The following is a 6,871-nucleotide window of genomic DNA, read 5'->3' as shown; positions in this document are numbered from 1 at the left end:
AGAGAATGCGTTGATTCGAGATCAAATAAAACCAAAGCTTCAATATCACAAATAGGAAATGTACCTATAACCACTATATTGGAAGGTTAAGCATCTTGTAGTGCTAGAGCAACACCCGCACTTGACCTCTACCATCATTACGTAATTGTGCCAGTCTACCACAAGACCATGAGGCTATACCTTTGCTTTTGTCACCTTTAACATTCCTCTCAGTCGATGCCATTTTAGGCAGGGTAGTTGCCACTTGTCTCACGTATCCATGGTCAACCTCTACTGACTGTCTCTACATTGGGCAATCTTTCATCAAATGCCCATATTAGCCATATCCAAAGCATAACCTAATTACTCTATGGCATGATCGACCATGTGCCTTCCCATAATAATTACATAAAACACCCTTTTGCTTAGGGCCCAAATTAAATGCTTAGCTAGACTGTTCTTATCTAGAAGGTGGGCTAAATGAATCACTGTTCGTCATGGCCTACTCATAGAAGTGGTTCCCTCATAACTTTAATGGCGTATGAATATTAAACTCCTAGTCACGCTAGAATATCTTCAGTTCTGTTGGCCCAATGTCCAAGCTCTTCAACCTTTACCTCTTTCCAATCTAGATTCCATTCTCCCATTTTCAATCAATCTAGCCGCATCCACCACTGCCGTATAGCTCGCAAATCTTTTTGTGGCAAGAACTCTAAATATCGGCTTAATTAGTCGTCTCATAAATCTCTTGATCCTCTTTTGCTCAGTTAAGACCAAGTTAGGATCATATCTAGATAGTTGGGTGAATCAGACATCATACTCTGTCACCACCATGTCTAGGGTCTGAACTAATGTTTCAAACTCCTATGCTTTTGCGTCTCTTACACTCTCAGGCAAGAAATGATCTAGAAAGGCTTGGACAAATTCCTCCCATGTTATTAGGGCTAAGCTTGATGGTCTACTTCTCTTGAGGGAGATAAACCATATTTTAGCCACATCTTTTAGTTTAAATCCTACCAATTCCATTAACAGATATGAAGAGCATCCTAATGTAGAACAAATACACTTCACATCCTTTAAAAATCACTATGGATCTTCCTTTGTATTTGATCTAATAAATGGCGGGAGCTTTAGCTTCATAAAATCCACCAAAGTAATCTCAATAACCCTTCTCTAATGTTTGCATTAAGGCACGTAGTCTAGATCTTGAGAACTAGAATCAACCCATTCCTCGGATTGTGCTTCTCGTTTATTAGAAACTCAGTAAATTCGTGAGCCAAACTCTACAACCCTATTGCCAGATCCTTGAGGGTGACACCTTCTCCTATAAAGTAGTCATCCGAACTCCCACATTCTCATCACCCGTGTACATGTAACTAGGTTTCGTGTTTCAAGCGCATCTAGCTATTTTACTTCTGCCATAACTCCTTGATGAGGACACTCGTGGTTGTTCCATCGGAGCATTTTGTTCTCCTGTAACCTTTGAGCGATCTCTCATCTTAAGTGGCATCCTATGCCAAGACAAAGTAATACCAAGTCCAAAATTCATAATTCCAAAAATCCATGAGTGAGCTTACTAAAAACTTGGGAGTTCATGTAGTCTCCTGCTCATAATTTGTGCTACAGTCACAAACCATGGTCAAGACTCTACACTAATCCTCAACACTCCACTGATAGACTTGGGATGACCTAGGACACTTTAAACCTAAGCTGTAATACAGACCTTGTCACGACCCAAACCCTAGGGTCTGTGATCGATGTATGATTCGGCCAGGCAAAACTCGCAAGACCTGACCAAGCCTCAAAATTTTAGATCATATAACACATAGCCAAAGGTCCTAAATATTCATATTCATAAAAATATTTAAATTCCAAATACAAGTAGTCACCTTTAGCACATTGTTCATGCATAATTTCTAACACAATATTTAATACAATATTCATAAGGTCATACCTTGGCCAACAAAGTGTGTTTGACTTTACAACCCTTAACACAAGCTCAAATGGCACGTCATGCCAACATACATGACAAATAAATAGAACTCCAATGGTGGAAACTCATGATAGACTTAACAGAGTGAACATGTCAAGATGGGAACCTACCTGATGACAAAATTGGTCTATCAATGGATGACCTTTGCCACGCAGTCCTGTGACCTATTTATCTACACATGGTGCAATAAATGGGTGAGTCATCTAATACTCAATGAGGGGTGCAGATAAATCAAACAAATACATTAGACAAATGTATATTTAATGCACTATTAGTGCAACCAATTATTCTAGCAAGCATCTCTAGTGTTAAAGGTATATCAATCATCCCTAAAGAGTCCCCACAAGTAAAGTATATCACTAGCCTTATCCTCAAAGCCATTCAAAGTTATTCTCCATGGGCACACTTTAGACGTCAAAGTATCATATCAAATTTAAATTAAATTTATCTAAGCCTATTCATGGCTATGTCATATCAGTCACAAATTCAACTCACAATCATAGAGTGGTCTTTCCCTAAACATCATCAAATCATGCATGGTGGCCAACTAGCAGAGTCAAATCACTCTCAAGGGTAAGTCGTTAGCAAAGAATCAAATCATGCACGTGCCGAGGCAACAGGTGGAGAATTAGAGTCATCATTTGAAGTAATCTCCTAGTACATGGCATCACTTAGAACAGTCTTATATGGGTGGCATCATAAATATAGTCATCATTCGAAGTAATCTCAACAGATGGCATCAACAAATTGCAAGCAAGAATCACAAGCGAGACCAATACCACTGTCCCTGCTTACCACCATCCTTACAAGCACACATAGTCTTAAGGCGTAAAACTCCACTCAACCTCAATGTTAGGAATTTGAGAATATGGTGCTTCGGAAAGCAAGTATATTCTCATGTTTAATTTCATTTAAATTATTTGTAATGAAAGTACATTTTGATAATAAGACGAAGAGTTTGTTTTAAGTAAGCATTCCTTATCTAGTTATTACAGTACCACGATTTTATTGAGATATTAAAATACATTTGTAAATTGAATCTAAAAATCGGTCACAATCATATAATAAAGTCGGTCACTTTATTGTGTTAAGGCTATAGTATCCAGATTACTTCTAACAAAATCAATGTGATTCACTTCAAGGGAAAGATGAGTCTCAAATCATCGGAATGATTGACTTCGAGTAATGACACCATGACATGAACTAGAATCACGTGAGAATCAAATTTAGGTTTAATAGTTATTTAAATCTTAATCTCACACTTATGCATTTGCTTATAGTATAATCGAAATTTTGATGAATAGTATACTCATGTTTTATCTCCTTATAATCTTTGATACATTATGGGCATAATTATCATAAAGCGTTGATCTAGACTTCGTATGATGGGATTATAATTGAAGTGAATTTTGGGAATATATATCCAAATAGTGAAATTCATAGCATTAACATCACTTCTAATGATTTCATTGAGATTGATGATTAATCTGGGTCTAGGGGATTGATGAATTAGCTACTCATCACATCTTGATACTCAAAAGACTAGATTTAAAGTATTGGATCACTAATTGGATGAAATTTGAGACTAGGGGACAAAATTGATATAAAGGATAAAATGGTAATTTTACTTTTTATCATTGGATGGTTATGAGGACTCGCAATATAAGGTTTGCAATTGGACAATTAATAATGAATATCTAGTATTGAATCATTTCTCATAATTATAGTTAATCCAAGAGTGCAACCATGAATATATGATAGAGTGATTTCATGGTTAATACACTTGAATTATCTTAATGGGATTAAGAATAATTCTAAATTTATTGAAGCTTGTAATATCTATGTCCAAATAGATTCCCCACTTAGCTTCGTAGAATTCAACTTGTTTAAGTTGAAATGCATGTTTTATTTGATTAATTAAATTTATGTACAAAAATGACAACTTTTACATGTTTGTCTTAATTTAGATAAGAAAACATATTTTGTCTTAATTTAGACAAGAAAACATGTTTGTCTTAATCTAGACAAGAAAATGTGTTTTGTCTTAATTTAGACAAAAAAAACATGTTTTGTCTTAATTTAGACAAGAAAACATGTCAGTCTTAATTTAAGAAAAGAAAAATATGTTTTGTCTTAATCTAGACAAGAAAATATATTTGTCTCAATTTAGAGAAGATAAGATGTTTTGTCTTAATTAAAGACAAGAGTTGTCTTAAATTAAAATAATACTAGGATGCTTCTTGCAAAATGAATCTAGACATTCATGTTGATGAAAGGAGACTCTATGTTTGACTAGGACTCTTTCACTTATTATTAATTCTTTTTAAATAAAGATGGATAATAATAAAAAAATGAGTTATTATTCAATAAGGAGTTATATTTTATCAAGAACTCTAAATGATAATTTAAGAATTAAATTATTTATTATTTAATTTTAATTTTGATAATTATGCAAGATGTTTGATGCATCCATAACTCTAAATGGATGGTCAATATTGATTCAAAGGTATTTGATTTTGATAAACCTTTGAGGCAAGAGTTTTAATAAAAGGACAAGAGTTTGTTAGAAAAAAAAAGACATATCTCTCTTGAGAAAGCCTCTATCGTCACTTATCTCTTCCTTCTCCAACTTTACCACACCTCTCTTCTTCTCTTCCATTCATGGTTGATTTTTTTTAAAGAAGAATAGCCATTAATTTTTAGGAAGAAAAGAGAGACAAAATTGATTGTTATCTTATAGTCTAGCATTCCATACCTTGTGCACTCAAGGTTTAAGTTGAAATCATTTTTGAAATATAAGTGGTAAGTTTGTTTGGTTGAGAAATCAATTGTTGGTGTGGTGGTGAATTTACTACAATTCACTCGGTGTTCAAAATTTGGAATAATGAAATAAAGGTACTTTTTTTTACTTTAATAGATTTTTATTTTTTTATGACGTGATTATGTCACTTGTAATATGAATGATGTGTTTTTCTGCTTGTATAATTGGATTGCTTGCTTCCTTTATAAAAGAAAATTTTTGAAATCCTTATTTTACAAAAAACACATCAATGCACTTAGATCCAACTCCATCTATTGGTATCAGAGCCATGTTTATTGCAAGTTTTGTTTCCTATATGTATTATGCATGGTTGGTATCTTTGCATGTATTAAACTATCTTGATGCGATCAATATATGGTTGTATGTAATGACGTATAATTCAAAGTTCTTGCCACATTAATTGTCTTAGAAAATTTTACTTGTAACATTTTCTTTTTGTTATGTAACAAGAAGGGTTGTCTATCACCGTCATGTTTCCTTTTTTATTTTTTTTTATTTTTCCTTAGATTTATGTAAATAGGAACAACCATATAATTTAATAATTCTTGATGTATTTGGTGCATCCATGGAAAAAGAATATGAAAGCCATGAAAAAAAAGGTAATTTGATTATATTTGGTCTCTTTTTTTATCATGGCTATTAATATTTTTTTTCTGAAAAATGAGTTTTTTTTGTATCAAATTTTTTTTGAAGGAAAAGAGTTTTTCTTACATTAAAATTTTGGTTTTATGAAAATCATTTTTTGTAATTACAATTTTTTTGTGGTTAAATAAAAAAAAGGATTGCGTATGCTGCTGGGCAACAATCACCCTACTGTGGGCAACAATCACCCTGCTGTGTGCTGTCCGATAGCATGCAGTGCCTGTGTGTTGCTGGACAGCACACTTCTATGTGTTGCTGGGTAGCTCATAGTGCACTACTGTGTGCTTCTGGGCACCACACAAAGGCTATCTCAATTTTTTATTTATTTTAATATATATTTTTAGAATTAATATTTTATTTTTGTTCAAAAAAATTAATTTTAGAAACTTTAGTTTTTGGTCTTGGATTGAAAAATAATTTTTGTATTAATTAATGAGATTAATTAATTGCATAAAATTTAATTTATTTTCAAGTTGGATTAAAAATTAAAGACTTTTTTTTTCATATTAGACATTAATCAAAATAGTAGTAAATGGATGTGATCCAAGCAAGTAGGGGAAGCAAGCAAGATTGAAGAGAATTATAAGTAGTAATTTTTTTTTATGATGGACATTAATATGGCTTATCATTATATATATTTATATGTATGTATATAATGATATAAGATATTATTTGTATGCTTGAAAACATGCCATCTAGAATTAAGGTGCCAACCTCTCTTAATGAATGTCATATATACATTATGTATTTTAATTTAAAAAGAGTTTTATGCTATGAGATACATAATGAATATACGAAAATAAATCACATCTAGACAACATGGTAATATGGACTTAATTATATACTAAAAGCGTTTAGTTGGAAACATAACCAAGCTCATAATTTGACTTAGGATATTGTAAATATGCATTTAGAAAATTTGGCAAAAAGTTAATCAAAACCTTAAGTATAAAATTGAGTGGGAGAAGATGCTAGTAATCCTAGAGTCCACGATCTCCATTGTTGGCCCATTAGCATGCGAAAACATGTCACTCCCTATAAGTGGGCATGAATCTAGATCATGACGGAGTAGGTCTCCGAAAGGATAAGTCTTTTTCAATGGATTATGAAGTGAGACCTCCCATAAAGGCTCACTAAGTAATTAGCTTAAAAGAATGAAATAATGGTTGTTACACTCAACATGAATTTACTATTAACCTACCTATAATAGCTCTGTTAGTAAAATTCGTAGACCAAATGAAGGTGTTCCTTAACCATGTTAAGTATGAAGATACTAGGTAACATAGTTAAGTAGGAGGGTCTCAGTTTGCCTGGCAGTAAATTCTCATAGCCCACAATTAGTTAACTTATTACAAAAAGGTAAATGACCATCGAACTAATAATACAATTTAAAAGGTTTTATATATTGTCATCATGCATACTTGCATCATGAAATG

This window comes from Theobroma cacao, chromosome 4 (genome assembly GCF_053813885.1).
Source record: "Theobroma cacao isolate CCN51 chromosome 4, ASM5381388v1, whole genome shotgun sequence".
Classification (NCBI taxonomy): Eukaryota; Viridiplantae; Streptophyta; class Magnoliopsida; order Malvales; family Malvaceae; genus Theobroma; species Theobroma cacao.
Note: the sequence above shows the minus strand (reverse complement) of the source record.